At 41.6% G+C, this 22,572-nt stretch overlaps 1 protein-coding gene across 4 annotated transcripts in view; it reads left to right on the plus strand.

The window, feature by feature from the left end:
• The first annotated feature begins 911 nt into the window (after nt 1–911).
• The window catches only part of GPR63 (G protein-coupled receptor 63), a 44,080-nt gene continuing 22,419 nt past the window's right edge, over nt 912–22,572 (plus strand). For 2 of the 4 annotated variants that reach the window (XM_084792946.1, XM_084792945.1), the window contains exon 1: nt 912–1,163. The gene's annotated coding sequence lies outside the window, so the exon portion shown is untranslated. Of the gene's footprint in view, nt 1,164–2,345; nt 2,447–17,250; nt 17,310–22,572 lie in introns of those variants that run through there. The other 2 variants (XM_084792947.1, XM_084792948.1) reach the window with 2 other exon arrangements.

Here is a 22,572-nt window from a genome sequence, read left to right on the forward strand (position 1 = left end):
AGGAAATGTCTCTCATGCCATCAGAGTCCTTTGCTGGGGCTGATGGTTTGAAGCTCAGGCTGGATCATGACCCCTAATTGCCTAATCGTTCCTTTCCACCTCAGAATGGCCCCACGGGACTGAGAAGAAAGGGTTGGAACCAACAGACAGAAGAGCAGCTTTGGGTGAATGGTCCCCCCATGCTGGTCTGCTGTGTAACTGACAGTCAAGGAGGCTGCTGGTGCACTGAGTCTCCTGGGCCCTCTCCTCTCCTCTGCCTATCTCCACACATGGTGATGATGGCCCTGGTTCAGAAAACGGTATCATTCATCATTTGGAAGCAGCATTTCAAAAGCAGCATTACTGAGATTTGATGATAAGATCTTTCTGTTAGGGTCTTCCTGAGTCCAGTTTGGTGATCATGAACCCAGTGGTTCTAGAACCCAGTTGGAGGTCACCTAGCAAGTGCCTATTGGGAAGCACAGAGCATGGGTCAAAGCAAGGCATGTCTGACACTACGCTTCAAGACTTCTTCAGCGGTCCAGGTAGGGTCCAAGCTGCTCTTCAGTTTGAAATGCTCCAGGGAGAGACTTAAATGAGCCACCTGGGAGGCTGCACTATGAGCAGAGGGTCCCACTGAGCACCAGGTTTTTAGCTCAGTGCCCAGTGTGGCAAACATGGGGTGTTTGGTCAAGACTTTAACAGGGGTGTGGGCAGTCTAAGCAAAAGCACGGTTCCCAGGGCAAGCCAGCAGCGGCTAGGCGTCCTCGGTGTAGGGTCACTTGGTTCCTTGGAGTGCCTTTGCCTGGAGCGTGGGGTAGAGTGACTTGGGATCCAGGAGCGGAAGGAGTCTGAGTTTACAGTACTGTAGCCTCCTGGGATCCTGTCGGTGCCCCCTCCCCCCTTTCCTTGCCTCCACCCCACTCCTCTCCTCTTCCTTACCTCGCGGCCTAACAGGCAGCGGGCGCCTTTAAGAGCAGGCGCTGGTTACCCGGGGGCGGGAGCCGTCGGCAGCCGGCAAGGCGGAGGCACTGCCGGGCGATGCCCCGACTCTCCGCCGCCGCCTCGGCCTCCTCCTTCGCCGGGGGCTCGGAGCTGCGGAGCTACGGGGCGATGTCCGCAAAGTTCCTGGAGGCAGCGGCCGGCGTCTCCCCGCTCTCCCGCCGCGGCGCCTTTTGTGCGAGGTGCGAGCGCGTCCTGGGCGGGCGGGCTAGTGGCACCGAGCGCGGCTCTCCGCGGTCCCCGAGGCTGGACCGGGCTGACTCGGCAGCCAGCGCCCCGGAGAGGCTCCCAGCGGGGCCACGGTTTCCCGGGGCCGCCTGACGCCCTGCGCTGCTTTGGGCCTCCTTGATCCGGGGCGCTCCAGCAGGGGCCCCGGCGAGCGGAGCCTCGCGGAGGGCTGGGACCCTCGGGAACTTTCCCGCCATGGGCTCTCCGCTCTGGGCTGAGACTCAGCGTGTTCGCCAGGGTGTTGAGAAAAGCTCAGCAACGCAGCTTCATGAGACATCTCTCCCAGGGCTGGTCTAGTTTTCAAAGTGATCATTTAGTCTTTGAAGAAATATTTAGATAGTCTGGAATACTTGGGAAATACCGGCATTCGCGTTAAGATGCACTTTTCCCCCAGTGAGGTAGGGGCGAGGTTTAGCGGTATCGGTTTAAAACAAGATTTTCTTTGTTTATAGACGAGTTTGCTTTTCATCATGTCTTAGATTAAGAATGCTCCAACTTCTGAAGGATTTTGGAAGTAATATTTATAAGAACTGTAAACAAAACCTGTTTTATTGCATAATATGACTTTATTTCAGGCAGTTTTACCTATCCATGGAGGAGGTAAGTAATCATTTGATAAAACCTAGTAGAAAGTTCATATACCACAGAGATGGTCCTTCTCCACGTGTCCCATATGTGAAGGAACCCCACATGCTCACCTTTCTGGCTTTTCTACCCTCTCTTTCTGTGATCTGATGTCAGCTGGAAATCAAAAGTGCTGATTAAATGTTCTGTGCTGTATCACATAGTGTCACATAGTCCACATTTGGTGACACAATTGATCCTATCTAGCTCATTTTCAACAATCAAAATCAATCTAGAGCTCTTAAATCCTGAAGTATTTAAAGTAAGTTCTTAGGCATATGTTTCATATATAGCTGTGTGGAGGAAAGATACTTGCTACTCAAATAGACGACAGGACAGCTGAGGAAATGCCTTATCTGTAGTATCAAAGTTTTGAAATAACAGAAAGAGCTACTAATTCTGTAAAAACAAAACAAAACAAAAAAAGAACATTGCTTTTTGTCACTTTGCTGTTGTACATGCCAGAACTGAAGATTGAAACAATAGTTTAAGCATTTTCTCCTAATTTTCAGTTGACATTATTTTGGAGAAAAAATTGCTCAGAAGTCATATACTTAAAACCCTAACTCTGGCTGAAGTTGTCCCTTGAGTTGGTTGGACTACAGGCAAGTTGGTAAGAATTTGATGTTCTAATGGTGTCTGTGACAGAGTTCCTAGAAATGTACTGATTAGCGTGACTGCTATGGGATTTGTATAAGGTGTATTTGTTTTGGGACATATAGTTTATGAGGATTCCTTTTGAGACCCTTTCTCTGTACACACTTGTGTATGCATATGGATTTATGAATACTGTAATGATGTCACACGTATCATATATCTGTCTGTCATCTATCTCTCTGTCACCTGTCACAGGGAAACCATTCAGTGACACAAGGATACATGTTCACTAAGAACAGCAGACCTAAACAGTTAGAAGCTAAAAATAGTTCTTGTTGGAGTTTGATATCTTTGCATATTTTAGTTAAAGAACACTGCTTTCTAACAAACCCTTGAACTCTTATAAAGCTTGGACCAGAGTGCCATCTACCAACGATCTTAAATACACATTATCTATCAAAGCAACCCCACCACCGGATGATTGAATCAGGGATTGGTCAGCCTTAAAAATTTACCATTAGTAGGTGAATCTCTAGATAAAATAGTTTTTCAGCACATTAGAAATGACCTCTGGTGATTCTTTGCAAGTTTAAACAACTTAAAAAGTTGATCTCAGTAGCAAACCCAGGAGAAGTTCTTTGTTCCTCTTTAAACACTTTAATGTTGATGGTCTTTGTTGTTTGGTTTGAGAGTGGCCCTCTGATGGTTAGGTAAATAGTACCCACAATACCATGCTGCAGTCACTATTCAGGGTAACAAGATCTTTCTCCTTTGGAACATTTCTCAGTCACTTTCTACAGCTGATGCTGTGGCATTTCAGCATCTGCATGGACATTAGAGATGGAAACAGTAGCACATGAGAATGTTTTTATTTTTGTTTTAATTTGCTAGGTATTTGGGAAATAGGTTCGCATTTTCTTTTGCTATAAATGCGCTCTCTCTCTCTCTCTCTCTCTCTCTCTCTCTCTCTCTCTCTCTCTCTCTCTGTGTGTGTGTGTGTATGTGTGTGTTTTTAGAGACAGGGTTTCTTTGTGTATCCTTGGCTGTCCTGGAACTCACTCTGTAGACCAGGCTGGCCTCGAACTCCGCCTGCCTCTGCCTCTCGAGTGTTGGGATTAAAGGCTGTGCCACTACATCCAGCTGGCTCTTATATTTTTACAAGTGGCATTCACCATAACCTTCCCTTCCTCTGCTTTTGGCAACCAAGATTAGAGTGAGTTCTTAGTGTTCTCTTGAAATACATTAAGAAGTTTCCGAAGATTTATATTATGTCTCTTTAGCTTAAAAAAAAAAAAGCACATTTGAAATATTTAAGTAGGAACAGCCTTTTGAAGCTGGGAAACTAGTTCACAGCCTTTCAAAGCTGATGGGATCTTGGTCAGTTAGTTTGAATTGCTTGGGAAATTTCCGTTTAAGGTTAGATGTGTCTTTAATTTGAACTGGATAATGCACAAAATCAGTACTCTTGCAGCCACAAAACATGGAGAACATTGCACATAATTTGCAGTGTGGGCAGCCCAGCATGCTTTGGTGTTTAGTTGGCTTGAGGCAGCATGCCATGCTTGTAAAAAAAAAAAATGCTTTCTCAAGCTGACAGCAAACTGCTTCTGTTTGAGCTTCGCACATAGGATAAAATGCCTTTTGCCTCTACACCAACAGATATGGACAAACCTGGCAAGTGTACTTTGTGTGCCTTTCCATTTGTATGACAGAAGGCTTAGAAATCTAAAGAGTGGGACTCTAGCACACTGGAGACTTCATTCATGATCACTGCATCTGTAGCAGCAAATGTGGGGGTTTTAATATAGCCCACAGCTTTGAGGGGGAAGTGTGTGCATTTGCGGTTAAGGTGACTATTGGTCACCGATTGACATGAATAACATTACTGTTTTCAGCATTTCCTTTGATAGATAATGCAAAAGAAATTATACCCTTCTAGGCCCAATTGAGATTTAGAAGGTACCCAGGCAGAACCCTTATCAATCACTTGACCTCTATAGTGATCGATTCTGTTAGAATCAATTCTTTTAAGAATCAAATAACTTGTTTGCTGGATACTTGGGTCTGCGTCTAGGTGTCTGCCGCAAGTTCTTTGGGGATTGGGGTAGGGAAGGTCATTGCATCCACTGCCTTCCAGAGGGAAATATTTGTTTGAATGTGTACAATACAATACATCCTTTCCACTGATTTAACTTGTTTCCTCTACGTCCAGGTGGCAAGGGCAGCATTCTGCTTACTCCATTTTGATTAAACACACACAAACCCAAACAATCTAAAATTTCAGTGTTCTCTCTCTCTCTTTGGATGAAAATATATACATGGTATTTATTAATCTGGCTTACACTATAGTATCTGCGGTTTTTTTTCCAACAATGGCTGTCTCAGGACAAAAAAAAAAAAAAAAAAAAAAAAAGACAAGACAAGAATTCAGTAGTTATTTAGTTCATGAGGCTGGGTGTCTCAGTTGTTTCAACATGGTGCTGAGATCCTGGAGGATGCCTGGAAATCAACAGGTTTTCATTTTATGTTAGAATCCCAATGAAGCTGGTGGTGACAGGATAGACAAAGTTTCCAGGGACAGTTATGACAATTATGCAAAAAGCAAAGTTTCCTTCTTTCATGTCCTTTTTTATTCCAGGGCTGCCACTAAAAGATGTGGCACTAATTTAGGATAGATATTCCTTGTTCAAATTATTCAATAAAGAAAATCCCAGCTGGGAGTCGTGTTGCATGCATTTAATAGCAGCACTCGGGAGGCAGAGACAGGAGGATTGCTGTGCGTTCAGAGGCCAGCCTGGTCTATAAAGCGAGTCTAGGACAGCTAAGGCTACACAGAGAAACCATGTCTCGAAAAGCAAAAACAAAAAACAAAACAAAAATCCCTCACAAGGGTGTCCATCAGTGTTTGTTTTTAAATATAGTGAATGTAAGAGGCCAGAGGGAGAGGCAGAGCATTGTAGAGCACTTTCTGCTGAGGTTAAAACTGTCCTTCTTGGAGGGAAGCTCATTAGGACACAGGATGTTCACAAGGAGGTAAGACCTCCGGATGTTCTAAGGGGAGGTCAAACAGTCCACCTTATAAGAAAACTCATTAAGATCAGAAAGCTGACAACTTAAAATGGCTCCAGGAAGTCCCTTCTTCATCAACTGTACATATGTAAACTCTAAGAACTGCAAGGAGATGCTCTCAGGCAGCCCAGCTACCTAGGGGACAAGCTGATCTAACTTGAAGCTTTTCAGGCCACCAAGATGCCTGGAAGAAGCAGATTAGCCAAACTGTCTGCCAGAAGAAGAGACTAGGTGAGCTGCTGGGAAGAGGTTCAGACCAGCTGAGCTTTCCTTACATTGTCCAATTCTTCCATGGTGTATTACGAGCTTTCAATGAAAATGGTTTCCCCGTTTTCTATAATTTGAGTAACTTTGCCCTCACTTAAAAATTGAAATATTGTTGATAATTTCTTCCTTCTAAATTTTAATCTTTAATGTATATTTGCATATAAGGCTTTGATTCCTTATTCTTCATTGTCACACTATAATAGTTTTTCATCACAGAAATGACATGCTTTTATTATAGAGAATCTATCCAGAAAAGCAAAAAGAAAAGAATTATACCCAGAGATAATTATTGCTAGCATTTATTATATATTTCATAATATATGTAAAAATATTTTAATTTCCAGCTTTTTATATTGCTTTGTAGATGCTTTCTATGTCATTAAATGATGTGCAACATTTTGAGTGTTGAATACTGGTTTTCTGTGGATACTCTATGATTTTTTTAAGTACATGTCATAATAACAGACAGGATGCTGTCACTGTTGTTGCTGCCTCAGCTTCTGCCTCCTCTTCCTTCCCCCTCTTCCTCCTGCTCTATTACTGTAGGGCACGAAGTATATTTTTATAGCTCAATTTTTATACTCATCTGGGCTATTTATGTTGAGTAATATCCAACTGCAGAGTTTTTTTTGAGAGAAATAAGGACAGTGACCTTATTATTCCCAGTGTAAAATCTAGTGACCCATCAGCATGTCTTTCTTTTTCCTCTATAGCTTTTGCTTTTCTTCATACAGAAATCCAAGTTAGTATTTCAAAACTGTTCCTATTAACATTTTATCTAAACGAAATAAAACCAGATGTTCACAAAGATTTAAATCCCAGACCATCCATTAGTGTCCAATTACAGCTGTAAATTCTATTTCCATTAGAGGTAATACAGAGGTTGACATGCAGAGAAAATTTTCTCTTTCCAACTTCAGTGTCCTTTTCTCTATTCAGGTATGTCCTCTGGTCCACACACTTTGAGGTATATGTAACTGCGCAGAGATTAAATAAATAGTGCTTACTATATAGTCATGTATAAAACTTTACAGTTTTTTTCTTACCTATGCTACCAGCTATTGCACTATCAACTTTGATAATAAATTTGTAAGGTTTAAATGCATAGAACTTAGCTTTGAGCTGTGTCTGTACATGTGGGTCTATATTTTTTCTGTATGCTTTTTATCTGTATGCTTATCTTTCTTCTCTCTGCCAGTAATATGAAGCTATTTTTTTTAAAGCCAGAAACTATCTTCAAAGCCAGATAAGTGTCATGGTGATTATTTTTAAAATGCAGTTATTTCAGTAACAGGACAAGAGATGCAAAATGGGCATCGGCAGGAAAAGAACATGTGTGAGTTTCCCTCATGCTGAGAACTGAAGTGGTCTTTAGTCGTCTAACATGACTCTAAGAGGTGTGTCAGGGCTCTGCCTTCCATGCTGTTCTTTATTTTTAGAATTTAGCATCAGTTGTGGAAGATAGGCATGTTCTCCCCGCTCCCTTCTCTCTCCTGCCTCATTTTCTGGACCAGTTTTTGTTTTTGTTTTTGTTTTTGTTTTTATTCCCCATGAAACAGGTGCTTTTTTCTTTGTCTAAGTCAAGCTCTGTTCTCTGTTTCCTTCCAAGCTGGTGTCTTTGTTTTGCTCTGACTTTGCAATTGGAAACAGGTTGGTTATTTTTTTTTCTTAATTGAATATCATTCTTTTTTTTCTTTAGTATCACAAAGAACTGTGTTTGTATTTTGTTGCTGGGACATAGACCTAATAAAAAAATGGCTTGATGGAAAAAAAAAAGGTTTACTTTGCTCATGGTTTCAGAAGTTCTGGTCTCAGGTCACTTCTCTCTATTGCTTTGGGCCTAAAGTGAAGGGAATTTCATGATGTAATGGGCATATGAGGGAAGAGGTGGCCATTCACCTCATGGAAGTCAGGAAGAGAGAGGGAGAGGGAGGAGGGGCAATAAAAAAGATACAGTCCCCAAGGACATTATCCCACTGACCTACTTCTTCCAACTAGGTCTCATCTCCACACACATCAGATTATAAAGATGGGACTGCATCACTGGGTTTTTCCATTGATCAGGTAATAGCTTCTAAGATCCACTGTCTCTGAATGATCAGATCCACTAGCTGATGACCAACCTGTAACACATGAATGTTGGGCGCAACAATTCATATCTAAACCACAGCAGTGCCATTGTATGTTGTCATGGATGTACTTGTTCAATTGATACATTTTTTTTTTCTTGGTGAGGTGACCCAGCATTTATGGGAAAGTGCAGAATATCTTCTTGAAATCAATTTTATTGCCACTTCATTCTAAAAGAGGTCATTTCTTGTTTTTGTTTACTTGGGGACTTTGTGTCAATTTCACCACACTTATGTGGCTCTCTTGTACATTTGTTCACTTTTATGACTTTGAAATTTATCAGTGTCATTTGTGCTAAAGTTTATTCTTTTGTTTTTTTGTATGAATTTCACAATTTAGTTACACTTTTATAAAGAGGGACTTGTTATTATTATTGTGTTTCAAAAGGTAGAACCAAGTGTTCCATCATATCATAAAATAAGTTTCTGGCTGTCCGTGGTACCTGTCATCCTTTCCCTCCCAGTGCTGCTAATCTATGCTTCTCTCTCTTTTTCCTCTTAAAATACTGTAGTATATAATTTCCATGAACTTTCAGCTTTGCCATCTCTGTAATGTGCTTATTTCTAACTTATATGTTTATGTTTCTTTCAGGTTTATCTCAACCTATTCTGATATTTTAGGTTGCTTTATTCAAGTGCTATATATGGATTCCCCTCATATCATCATTTTAGCTTGTTATCAGAGTATTTTCTATGGTTTCTTTTTAATTAGTAATTAATTAGTTATGTGTATGGGTGTTTTGCCTGCATGTTTCTCTATGTCATGTGTGTGCAGTTCTGGTGAAGGCAAGAAGAAGGCATCAGATTCCTTGGGATTAGATGGTTATGAGCTGCCATATGGGTGCTGGGAATCAAACCTGGGTCCTCTGGGTGATCAACCAGTGCTCTTAACTGTTGAGCCATCTTTTCAGCTTCTTCCTCCTCCTCCTTCTCCTCCTCCTCTTCCTCCTTCTCCTCCTTATTGTTACTATTTGATTCAGGTTCTTAAGTTTGGAGATTCTTAATCTATATTGTTGTTCTGCTTGATTTCTGTTTGAGATGTGTTCAGGCAAATTGTCCTGCATCATACCAGTTCTGTGATGCTTGTTAGTATTGTGAGCTGCAGCGGGTGTTCTGTTTTAATAAAGGTTTCATGTGCCACTTGGAAATACTATGAATTCTTTTGTTTCCAATTGTGTTGTTTAACTTTTTATGCTTAGTATTTTTTTCTGCTTAATCGTTCAACTGCTGAGGTTTTAATTATATATTCATCATTTTCATTTGGATAATTAATGTGTTACTTTTTTCAGGACTGTTATTAGATACAAGTTAAATTTTTAAAAAATCATTTGTGGTACATTAAACTTTTTTTGTCCTTTATGATGACTTTATCTCTGATACTGTTATTTGATTTAAAAATCTTTGTCCTTTGATATTAATGAACAATACACTGTTCCATATAGATTGTGTTTGGTTTTGTATGCCATTCTTCTCTCTGCAATGGAAGATGGATGTGTGTCGTTATGTTTTGGATGTATCTCTTGTTAATGTTGATATAGCGGAATCTGCTTTTCACTGGAGAATTTAGTCCTTTGTATTTTGAGTGAAGATTGTTAGTTTAGATTAAATTGTGATCTACAGTCATGTGTAATTTCCCTGCCTCTTCTGCATCTTCTTTCCTCTCTTGCTGTTTTTGGTTTTTTGTTTCTAAATGAGCTTAAGGTACTAGGCATGATCTGATGACTCAGATCATTTTATTATGAATAGTCACCTTTATTCACCTGTGGTTGTCAGTATCTTTTTCCTCTGTTGTAGAATTGAGTTGTGTTGTGCTTAACTTATAATTAGGGCCTAATGTTTACTATTAGCCCTATAGTTATTATTACTGCAGTATTTTCTAACTCGCTAGCAATGAATGAAGACACAGACACCTGTTATGTTTTAAAACAGCTTTAGTTAACTTGAGGCAGGGCAGATATTAATCTCCTAAACTACATCCCTTATTGGAGCAGGTATCCCATACCTTGCCCCAATCCCATGCCATCTGCTTCTAATAATTTCTATTGAGTTCCCTCCCATCTATAATCCCAAATACTTGCTAATTATCTTTATCTGGGCCAAACCTCCATCCACGCTGGCCATGTGCTTCTTCCTCCACCTAACCCATGTTGCCAACCTCCTTATTCCTCCTGTTCCTCCTCCCCTTGTCTCCTCCATTTCTTTCAGTCTTTCTCCCAAAATCCCCGGAACCTTAGCCACACCTATCCCATTTGCCCTGCCTAGGTGCGTTGGCCTCATATTGGTCAAACGGGAACAAGGTTTTAGGCAAGGTTACAAGCATTTTGGGGTATGTGAGTTTGCTCATTTGGGCAGACCAGACCAACCTCCAACAGAATTGTGTTCTCCAAAATGTATATATGGAGGGCCTAAGTCCCAGTGTCAATGTATTTGGAGATTGCGTCTGTAATGGGGTGATTCCGGTTAATGAATTTATAAGGGCAGACCCCATCTGGTAAGACCAGACACGGAGATCCTCCCTCCCTGCCCCACAAGATGTTGAGAGGAGAGGCCACATGAAAGTGCTTGTGGAGGGAGGGACACATGAAGATTGTACAAGTTAGGAAGGATCCTGATGCCACACTCATCTCGGACTTCAGCTTCCAGAGCTGTTTTTTTTTTATTGTTTAAGCCACTTAGGCTGTATTTTTTTTAAATGAGATTTTATCAAAATTACTAATTCCTAAGAGCAATGTATACACCTCCACCTCCAATTTATTTGATTTGTTTTATTTAAATTTATTTTATGTGCACGAGTGCTCTGTCTGCATCTAAACCTGCATGCCAGAAGGGGGCAGCAGATGACATTATAGATGGGTGTGAGCCACCATGTGGTTGCTGGGAATTGAACTCAGGACTTCTGGAAAAGCAGCCAGTGCTCTTAACCACTGAGCCATCTCTCCAGTCCCTGATTTATTTCTTGTTAATGTTTTAGTTAGCTTTTCTTCTTCTAAAATGGTCTTTTTTGGTGTTGTGTGTAACTGTGTGTTAGGACTGTCCTTTCTCACCTTCCTTGTATATCAGGTCTTCTGTCTGGGGATGTGTTTTGTCTGACAAATATTCTACTTTTCCTTAGCTGAGTGAGTGTGGGAAGAGTTTGTTTATAATAATAATTTTAATTACCCTTTTTTCTTGAAGAGAGATCCACTGGGTATTAAATTCCTTTTTGACAGATAATTACTTGCAGAGTATCACAAAATATGATTTCATCGTTCTCTATATTTTATTATTGCCATGGGGGAATTAAACACCCAAGCTCATTTTGCCTCCTTTGTCAGGGAAGCTGAGTTTTTCTAAGATCTTTTAAAGACATTCTCTGCACAAAGATAGTTTCCTGTGTGGGTACATGTATGTATGCATGTGTGCACATACATGTATGTTATGAATTTCAACCTGTTGTTTCTGAGTGGGAGTTAAAAACAAACACTCATGATCCTGCTAGGCATCAGATGGTCTCTTTTTGAATATTAGCATTTTTGATCATTCTAAAAACTTCCATTTAGTATCCTATAAATATTATTTGATGACCTTCTTACACTGCAGTTGCATGTCCATTCATCCTTTTATATTCCTTATTGTCTCATCTCTTGTACCTCTTCTTGTTCCCTTCTCAGTTACAGGTGTCTCTTCATGGCATTCAGGAACGTGTCCATTCTAAGGCGTAGTTAGTTCATTTCAGTAATAAGCCACTTTGCTGACTTAGCTTTAATATCAGGCCTATTTCATTTCTGTGTTATTATTTGGTACTTCCCCAACTCTGCTTAATATCAACCCGTTAGTGTTCAATGTATTCCTTGTCTAATAAGATCTGTACCTGAGACCTTTGTAGCTTTGCCTTTTAGCTTCCTTTCTGTTGCTGTGATTGCTCTCTGACCGAGAGATGAAGGAAAGGATTCATTTGCTTAGCTTTCAGGTCCCAGCCCATCACTGAAGGAGTCAGGGAGGGGACTCAAGCAGGAATTTGAAGCAGAACTCAGGAGGAGCCCAGCTTGTTACCCTTTCTCTGCTGACGTTCAGCTAGCTTTTTATACAGTCCAGGACTACGTGCCTAGGGACGGAGCTGCCCACAGTAGGCTTCGCCGTCCCACGTCAATTAGTTATCAAGGCAGTCCCTTGCAGGCATCCCCTGATACAGACTTCCCTCTCAGATGACTGCAGGTTCTGTGAACTTGGCAGTTAGAGTTAGCACAGCCCCTCTTTCTCTGTGCTCTTACTGCTCTCCTTCCTTTGGTTGATGACATGTTCTGTGGGGTTGGGCGGCTTTACTGTCACTTGGAAGAAGTTCTTTCCCTCAGTTGTAGGGGAGCTCAATGCACCGACTCCCCCACTGGCTTGGGTGCCATGCTCACCCGGGTACAGTTTAATCAGATATTTCCTAGAAGGTTGTTTATGGTCATAGATCACTTAGAAAGCTTCTTTTTGCCTCTCCTATTTTGTACCAGGATGAAAACCTGCAATATTCTTTTCTATCTCTTGCAACACAGCGAGGCCTTTATGTTTTTTTTTAAAGCTTTAATAGAGGAAATATGATTCTTTGTTGCCTCTGGTTGTTGTTCAAGTCATGTAGAAAGTAGAATTTTTTTGTTTGTTTGTTTGTTTGTTTTTTTGAGACAGGGTCTCTCTGTGTATCCCTGGCTGTCCTGAACTCGCTTTGTAGACCAGGCTGGCCTTGAACTCACAGCAATCTGCCTGACTCTGCCTCCCAAGTGCTGGGATTAAAGAGGGTGCTGCTTTTGAAAATACAAAGCTTAAGCAGAAATGGTGGTACCTGTCTATAATCCCAGAACTCAGGAGACTCAGGCCGAGGGATTGTGAGTTAAAAGGAATCCGACGTAGGGTACATACTTTTGAGGATAGCCTAGGATAAATAATAAAATCCTGTTTCAATAAACTTGGAAAACAAAGCTAAGATAACCAAGGGACAGTAGTTCCTGTCCCTTGTCTTTTAGCTTCAATTTTGTTCTTTGTTATTTTTTTTTTTTCTGTTGACAACTCTGTTGAAATTTCTGTGTAGGAACTTGGAACTGACCCTTCACTGAAACTTAATTTTACTTATAGCCCACTAGCATTTAGACTTACATTTTGTTCTTTTTAGATTCAAATGCTGACACTTAAAAAAAAAAACCTATTTGGTGTCATCTTCCAATTTGAAAGGCACAGCCAGTCTGGCTTTTGTGTTTTGCTTTAGAAATGATAGTGAGGGAAGATGTTGTGGTCTGTGTTGCTTCATTTCTGTCCTTAGAAGTTAATGATGGAAAATTGGGAGGGCTCTTTGGGGTTCAATTTTGAGAAGAAATAATTATGCTTATTTCAAATTATTGCACCTTAGTGAACATTTTAAAAATATTTATTTGTTATTTTATTTTCTTCTTGTTCTTGTTGCTAATTTTGAGTATGTCATATGAAAGGCAAAAACTCGTATGTTGGAGCTTTCATCCCAAATGCAGTAGTGTTGAAAAGTAGAATTTTTGAGCTTAGGTTGTGATGTCTCTGTTCTTGTGACTGGACTGATGTCCTTGTTATGGAAGTTGCATTAACTGCAACAATCAGTTTATTGTGGGCCGTTGGAGGTGACTCAGTGGATAAAGCAGCGCTGTCGAAGGGTAAAGGATGGAGTTCGGATCCCCAAAGTCTTTGGGAAAGTTGGGCAGTCATGGTGTCCACCACAGGTAATCCCAGCAGAAACAAGGGATCCCTGGGGAGAGCTGGCTCCCTAGAGTAACTGCAGCTGACACTACAGACCCTGCTGCAGTAAATAAAATGTAGAGTGACTGATAAAGACACCTGAGGACAGCTTGGGTCTCCGCATGAATACACACATACATGTGTTCCTGCACACATATGCACCGACATGTTTGCAAATACTCCTATATACACATATACATGCAAAAAAGTGTTACTTTTCCCATAAATGTGAGTTTGGCACTCTCAGGATTTGTTTTTTTTTTTTTTTTAATTTTAATTAATTACTTGCCTGCACCTCTACCAGTACACCCTGTGTGTCCATTGTCTTTGGAGGTCAAAAGAGGGCATGGAATCCTGTGGGACTGGGATACAAACAACTGTGAGCCACCGTGTGTCAGGAGTCGTTTGGAAGAACAGCTAGTGCTCTTCACTGCTGGGTCATCTCTCTTAGCTCTGTTGGCCTTCTGCAGCTGGTTTATATGTTCCTGCGCTCTCTGTCTCTCAGGCATAGCTATCTTGCTTTTTTCCCATGAGGGCCACTTGACATGACAGAGCCTTTTAAGCACTGCCGGAAACGTGACCCAAATAAATTCTCTCCATAAATTATCGATCTCAGGTATTCTCTTCTATCCTGTCAGACCAAAATGGACTAAGCCAAACTTATTTAAGTTTTCCTTTTACCCTACATAGTACAGCAATTCGGACAATACAGTGTGAGCACCACTTTGGTTGTGAATAAACAAATAGAAAGAGCTAAAGACCTCAGCCTTTGTGTTATCCAATATGTATTTACTCTAAAATAGCAATAAAAACAAGCACGGGGGTGGGGTGGGGGTGGGGTGGGGTGGGGTGGGGGTGGGGAGATGGAGATAGTTAATACTGCGAGCCGGAGAGATGGCTCAGCTTGAGATCACATACTCCTTTTGTAGAGGGCCTGAGTTTGGCTCCCAGCACCCATGTCAGGCCCACCTGCTATTCTAACTCCAGGGGGGGATCCAGTGCCTGTGGCCTGTGTGAGCACCTGCATTCGTTTGCACATGTCCCTATAAAGGGATATATAACTTAAGAATACCAAAATGGAAAATTTAACGATAATACAATTGGGCAAGTGGCCTGGTTTCCTTCCTGTCACTATTCCATTCATCGATGATTAGAATGACTGCCCATCACTGCATAATGAGAGCTATGCTTTTACTCTGCTGTGCTCTTTTTTCCCTCTCCTCCTTTTTTTGTACTCTTCTCTCATATATTACATCTCAATTGCAGTTCCATGCCTTCCTCAGTCTCTCCCCCAACCTTCTCTCTTCCCCAGATTCACTCCCCCCACCCCTCCTTCCATCAGAAGAGAGCAGGCCTCCCAGGGACATCAGCCAAACAAGGCACAACAAGCTTCCATATGACCAGGCTTATACCAGCACATCATAGCTGGACAAGGCAACCTGGTAGGAGGAAAAGGGTCCCACGAGCAGGCAAAAGAGTCAGAGATGCTCCCACCCCTCCCGCTGTTAGGATTTCCACAAAAAGACCAAGTTACTCAGCCATAACATACATGCAGAGGACCTAGGTCAGACCCCTCCAGGCTCCCTGATCTCTGGGAGTCCCCATGAATCCCAGTCAGTTGGGTCTTGATCTCTTGGTTTGTCCCTGACCCCTCTGGCTCCTCCTATTTTTCTTCTCTTTTCTCTGCAGGACTCCCGAGTTCTATCTACTGTTCGGTTGTGGGACCCTGAATCTGCTCCCATCACTTGCTGGATAGAGTCTCTCTGGTCCCTTTGGTTATGATTCTTCTGGGCTCCGGTCCCAGCACACTCTGCAGGCAGGACAAACTGTAGGTCGGAGGTTTTGTGGCTAGCTTGGTGTCCCAGTCCCTTCACTTGAGGCCTTGTCTTAGCTACAGAAGATGGTGGGTTCAGGATCAGTGTTCCCCACTCTTAGGAGTCTTTACTAGGGCTATTTTCATAGATTCTGCTGCACTCTTTTAGGAAATAATTTGTTCCTGTATTCTTAGGTTTAAAATATCTTTATTCCAATTCTCCTTACATTACATAAAAAAAAGCACCAGAATAAAAATTGTCTCTTATTGTAGAACTGGTTTAGTTAAAGTAGAATCCAGATAAGACTTAATCTTAAAATAGAATCTCACGTGGCTTATACTGTTCCAGATAATGCCTGTCTCTGGCAGGTAACGGAAAGGTGTTTGTTTCCAGAGCTGCACTTTATATCAGTTTAGCTTGAAGGAAGGGCCTGTGTCCTACAAAATATACAAATATCAAAAAATACAAATTATTTTATTTGTATGTGCACACACACTAAATGATATCTTTTTCTAGAACTCTATTCAATTTTTTTTTCTTTTTCCTATTCAATTTCCTGCATAGGAGAAACCATGAATATGAAGAGAATTTTCACATTTATTTTATTAGCTGTTAGGCAAATTCTAACATTTGGAACACATTGATGCAAAGGTTCTTGCCAGCACTGAGTACACACACACACACACACACACACACACACACACACACACACACACACACACACATATATATGCTGGGTGCATGCACACATATACAACACTTTGTAGCATCAGTTACTCTTAAAGGCCATTCTGCTGTAACAATCACATGAAAAGGGCACGAATAAGATATAATAAAGCTGCACAAACTCCACACAAACTCAGTGGTATTTATAGTGGTATTTAGTGCCCTTTCTGTCCTCTTTTGTTATAAAGACGTTCGGGAAGCGCAGTTCTGGCCATTTGTGTGTACACTTGACACAGGGCCAGTGAATTCCCTATGGGCGCTGGGTCCTCAGTCTCACATCAGTTGCATCAGCACTTTGTGAACTTGCCTAGCGTTGGCTGGTTCTTTTGTCTGAGAGCAGCGGGAACCTCACTGAATGGCAACACCCCTTAAGTCATCACTGGTCGGATGAACCTCAGTGAGGGGCAAGGACTGGGCCCTCTCAGACCTCTTTCTCTTCAGATTTTTGTGATGCTTGGTAAGATATATTTCTTTGGTGTTTAGACTTCAGCATTTTGTTTATTTTTTAAATTTACTTAAGGTTTTAAAATTACTTTATTTGTATGTGCACACACACTTAGAGGTCAGATGACAGCTCTAGGTGTGTAGTGCCTCTTGCCACCTGCTGGGTTATCTCAATGTCCTGTCTGATTTTTTTAAAAGTTGAAAATGAATATTGCAGATTTTCTTTTAACAGGTTTATTCTTTGGTAAGCTATTTTTCTTGGCGTGGAGCAGGGTTCATGTTGGGCATATGGAATCCCTTGAATTTGCAGGGACTCTGTTAGATCATTGTGACCTTTTTTATTAGACCAGTTCTCCTGGGTTACTTCATACACAGTAATCTTTATTGAATTGCAAAATGTAGAAATGGTAGAAATATATTCTTAGAGGAGATAATTTTGTAAATGAATTTGTTCTTATGACAGGATTTAGCATAGAGAATCTTTCAGGTAGTAAAATTCTAAGAAACATAAAAGATTCTTGTATTTAAAATTGCTTGTTAACGGAAGTGCAGCTTGGTTTCCACATGGGACCCCTAATAGCCGGAGCAGGGACTGTCTCTGACTTGACTCTGTTTCCTGCCTCTGGATCCCATCCCCCTAACTGGGCTACCTTGTCTAGCCTCAGTAGAAGAAGATGCTCCTAGTCCGAAGGCAACTTGATATGCCAAGGTGGGTTGATATCCATGGGGGGCCTCCCCGTTCTCTGAGAAGATGGGGAGAGGAACATGGTAGAAGGGGATGAGAGAGAGAGAGAGTCGGGAGATGGGAGGAGAGGAGGGAGGGGAAGCTGTGATGGGGATGTAAAGTAAACAAACAAACAAACAAACAAACAACCCAGAAAATTGAGTCTTCCCATTAAGAGTACATGACAGATAACAGCCTCGGTTATGAAGACATCATCTGCGTGGCACTCCGTAAGTGGTGTTACTTATAATAAAGAGCAGCTTGAAACCCCCTTGCCTAGCCCACCCCTCTGCAGTTATTTGTGAACAATTCCAGTTTAGAAAACCTAAAAGAAATTTTGGTCAGGACCCATATTCATTTTGCAAAATGTCATCGAAGTAGATGAGATTGTTTTCTCTTATTCTCTGTGACCACTCTCTCTTCGATTCCTTCTCTACCAAAAATAATGTAAATCTATACCTTTGAAGCCAAAACTCACTTCTCTGTTCAGCATATGAAGTTTTCCTGCAAGGATGAGATTTAGTAGAGCACAGTAGAGTGGGGCACCTGTACACGATAGATTATATTTCCTCATTTTGCACTCTTAGAGCATCCAGGCCTTTGCAGCAAGTGAATTTCAGAGATTACTGGGTGTTATTTGTGATTTTCCTCACTACACTAAGCTCAGGAGATTCCTGTTTGCTTCCTCCTCAGACTCAGAGCCACTGAGCACAAATTGGATGTCACAGTCTGAAACTCTGAAGTCTCAAATGCCCTGAAATCCAAGTATTTTCAAGCTCTGTCATGCTGAAAACTTTTGGGTTGCAGAACGTTTCTGATTTTAGCTTTCAAAATATTCCAAATTCTAGACTATTCCCACATAGGAAACCTTTTGATTCAAAGCATTTTGGATAGATGACAACCTATACTTTTGATGGAGAGAGAAAGAAGGGAGGGAGGGAAGGGTAAGGAGAGGAAAGAGTCTTAACAAAGTTAAATAGAAAAAAAAAAAGTGTGCTGAAGGGCCATGTCACAGTTATAGGACTGGGTATCAGGGCCCAGTAAGTGAGTAAAGGTGATTTTAATTGGTTTATAATGACAGTGTGGGCGTTGTGTTTTTGTCTCATAACTGCTTTGGATTCTAAACCCAAAGTTGTTTTTCATAAAGTTTTGAACTTCAGTTATTTTAAGCATGACCTTAGACTTTTTAGAATCTTCTTTTGCTTGCTAGAGTTATTTTGAGAAATGGCAGTGACTCGAGGTCAAAACAGAGCTGCCATTTTCCTTGATGAGTCTGTGCTGGTCCCCAGCCCTGCTCTGCAGTGACATATAAAGAGCAGTGTGATCTTTAGGTCTGCACACTACTTTTCTAGCTTGTTGCTCATTAAAAGGGACTAGTAATATCCAGTTTCCCTCCGTGTTCACCATTGAAATATAATTCAGTAGAATTATATTTGTACAATGTAGTATCAGTGGGCCAATGGTCTATCCTTTTTCTTTCTTTCTTTCTTTCTTTCTTTCTTTCTTTCTTTCTTTCTTTCTTTCTTTTTTGACCAATTGTTGCATATGATAGTTGAGGTTATTTGAGGTCTCTGGTGACTTCAGAGTACCTGCTGTGAAATGTCTATGATACCATGTCAAAAGATGTGCCTGTGTGGTTGGGGCGAGGTGGGAAGGGTGGCCTTGTCTGGGTTTCAAGTAGGAAAGAGACACCATGGCATGAGCAGTATTTCGCTATCTATTTGCTTTGTCTTTCTGTGTGTAATATGTTCATGGAGGCATGTGGAGATGGGAGTGTACATGGACATGTGTATTTGTGGGTGGACATGTGTAGTGGTGTGTACATTGCATATAGACGCTAGAGATTGGTGCTCGGCACCTTCTTGGATTCCTCTCCAACTTAACTTGTGAGACAGGGTCTTTCACAGCTCCCAGAGCTTGATGTAGCTAGGCTGGCTGAGCCATGAGCTCCAGGGGTGTTTCTTCACCTTAAACCCCCAGCTCTCAGTTACAGATGTGCACCTCCTTTATTGGCTCTGTATGTGGGTGGCGAGGGCACGAACTCAGGCTCGCATGCTTGTGCAGTGGGTACTTTACAAGTGGCAGCTGCTCCCAGCCCTGTTTGGTTTTATAATATAGCATGTCGTGGACCAGTGCCAACCTCCCAGTGCGGTGCCTGTATATGACTAATGCCTGAGACATATTTGTTGACTTGATTTTGAGCTCTCAGAAACACAATTTGATGTTATGAAAAACAAGTAAGTTATTTCACAGTCTCATCTAGGGATCTAGGGAATATCTAGGAACTTTTGTGATATGATGTTTCTAGAAAATATAGTAGGGAATATAGAGGCCTTTTGAAGCAACTAAAAGACAAAAAAAGAGAGCTATATTTATTATGGTGACATGAAGATCTTTGGAGTACATGCTGTGTAGTTTCTATTACACCATGTCAGAAGATATGCCTTGTTGATGGTGGTGAGGTGGGGTGGAGGATAGGTATTTGGAAAGAAATTACTGACAGTTGCTATTTTCTTCCTTAAAGGAGGTTGGAGAATGAACAACAGAGATGTGGTGTCAAAATCACAGAACAGTTCAGAAGGCTATGTGAACATTCAAATAGACAGAATTGTATGATGTGGTTTCTTGTAGCTGAGTTTCTTTGCTTAAGGTATTTTGGGGTTTGTTTAAAACACAGCACACACTTTATTTCTTTGTGTTGTTAACAGTTTTCCATTGTGTAGCTGTACTGCCATGCCTGTTGTTCATCCATTCATCAACTGATGCACATTTAGGTTGTTTCCAGTTTGGGGTTATTAGGAATATGCAACTATGACTACACCTGGGTAAATCTTTGTATGGATATGCCTTTTCCCCTCTGGCTGAATAGCGAGGAATAAATCTTTGGGTTGTATTATAGTTTTATGTTTAACTTTTTTGGGAAACAGATCAGTTGTTTTCCAAAGCAGTTCCCTCAGCTTCCATAGTTATCAGCAATGCCTGGGTTACCCTCTCTCCAGATTCAGCATTTATCGTGGCTCCTTGATTCACTAGAGTCATTCTGGTGGGTGTAGTATTAATATGCATGTTCCTAATGGCAGTGATGGGGAACATTTTGCTTGTGCTTTATAGCCATTTGTCTATTGTTCTTATAATGTCTAGTAATATTTTTCATTAATTTTTGGTTGGGCTGTTTGAGTACTGCTTGGTTAAAAGCTGTGCTGGCTAGTTCATGGCAACCTGACACAAGCTAGAGTTATCTGAAAGGAGGGAACCTCAAGAAAATGCCTCTATAAGGTCGGCTGTAGGGTATTCCCCTCATTACTGATTGATGGGGAGGGCCCAACCCATTGTGGGTGATGCTATCCCTGGGCTTATGGTCCTGGGTTCTTATAAGGAAGCACGTTGAACAAGCCAGTAAGCAGCACCCCTCTGGTGGCCTCTGCATCAGCTCTTGCCTGCAGGTTCCGGCCCTGTTGGAGGTCCCGTTCTTGCTTCCTTCAGTGAACTATAAGCCAAATAAACCCTTTCCTCCCCAACCAGCTTTTGGTCATGGCATTTTTGTCACAGCAACAGAAACCCTAACTAAGACAAGTTGGTACCAGGATTGTAAGGTATTGCTGTGACAGACCTGACCATGTTGGGGAGGATTGTGGAAGGACTTTGGGACTTTATGCAAGAAAAGCCATTGAGTGTTCAATACTTGGTGAGCTGTTCTATAGGAGCTCGGAAGATGAGAATGTTGAGGGCAATGCAGAAGATGGAGGGTTGGCTTGGGAAGTTCCAGAGGGCAGTTTAAAGACTCTGTTGGCACCACTTGCTATTCTGAAACAAGATTCTGGGCTTGTAGTTATCTGGGGATGAAGACTTAGATGGGATTCGGAAGATTTTTAGAACTATTCAATTGAAGCCTTTGCTGGAATACTCAATCCTGGTCAGCTGGGGCTGTGAAAATAGTGGCGATTAAGAAGAGGCCCAGCATCACTGAGGTGAAATCTAGGAAGTGTTTTCTGAGAGTCAGCACACAGAAGCTATATGATCCAGAGGTGGCCAAGGTTGTCCCTCACACTGTCAGCCAAGCCTGACAGTGTAAGAGTCATCCAGGTGCTACTGGTTTTGATGGCATGAAGGGGTCACAGAAAGCAGTGAGGCTTAGCACTGTGAGAGGCCATTGGTGAAGGTGCAGCCTTAGTGGCAGCTGAAGGCCCAGGACTGAAGGGGTCATGTACAGGAGTTGAAGCTTGGCTCCGTGAAGAGAGCCTATGAGAGGTTATTGGTGAAAAGTGCAGCCCAGGTGCAGCAAGGGACCACAGCGGTTTTGGAGATGCCAGTTTCACAGGATCACCAAGGTTCACCAAGAACATCAACAGCAGTGGAGTTGAGCCAGCTGGAGCCTAGAAGACAAGCCAGAGAGTGGATATTGAGTCATTTACACTGTTTGGTTTCCCTTTGTTCAGATTGTAACTGTGCCAGGGTTCTTCCCTCTCTAAGTAAGAAAGTGCTTAATTTATTGAGAGACTTTAAAGTAGAGAGGGGGGTTTTAAGAGACTGGATGTTTTTCCAGAGACAATTTTTAAAAAGTGTTTGAATTTGTAAGGCTGTGGGTCTTTTTAAGTTGGTAAAATGCTTTTATGTTGTGATGTCTTTATTAATGTGTGATCTTGGCGATGAGCAGGAAAGGAGAGATTATGGCTTAACAGTGATTTGTTTGTGTGTCAAACTAACAAGGGGTCAGTCAGGTGTGTTCACTGGGTTATGCAAACTTGACCCAAGCTACAGTTTCTGAAAGAAGAGAATCTCAAGAAAATGCCTCTGTAACATCTGGTTATAAGACATCTTCTTGATTAGTGATGGATGGGGGAAGGCCCAGCCCATTGTGGGTGAGGAAATCCTAGGGTTGTATCAGACAGCAGATGAGCAAGCCATGGGGAACAAGTCAGTAAGCAGCACCCCTCCATGGCCTCTGCATCAGATCCTGCCTCCAGGTTCCTGCCCTGTTTGAGTTCCTGTTCTGAATTCCTTCAGTGATGAACTACTTACTATGTGGAAGTGTAAGCCAATTAGCCCTTCCCCCAACTTACTTTTATGTCATGGTATTTTGTTATATAAACAGAAACCATAGCTAAGACACAGATTTGGGTACGAGTCTGTTAGATACATGGTTTGGAAATATGTTCAGTCTGTTACTTGAATTCTCATAATCTTAATGTCTTCTAAAATGCAAAAATTTAGAATTTTGATGAGACCAAATTTATCAGTTTTTTTTTTC

Source organism: Acomys minous, assembly GCF_964271855.1.
Source record: "Acomys minous genome assembly, chromosome: 1".
Classification (NCBI taxonomy): domain Eukaryota; kingdom Metazoa; phylum Chordata; class Mammalia; order Rodentia; family Muridae; genus Acomys; species Acomys minous.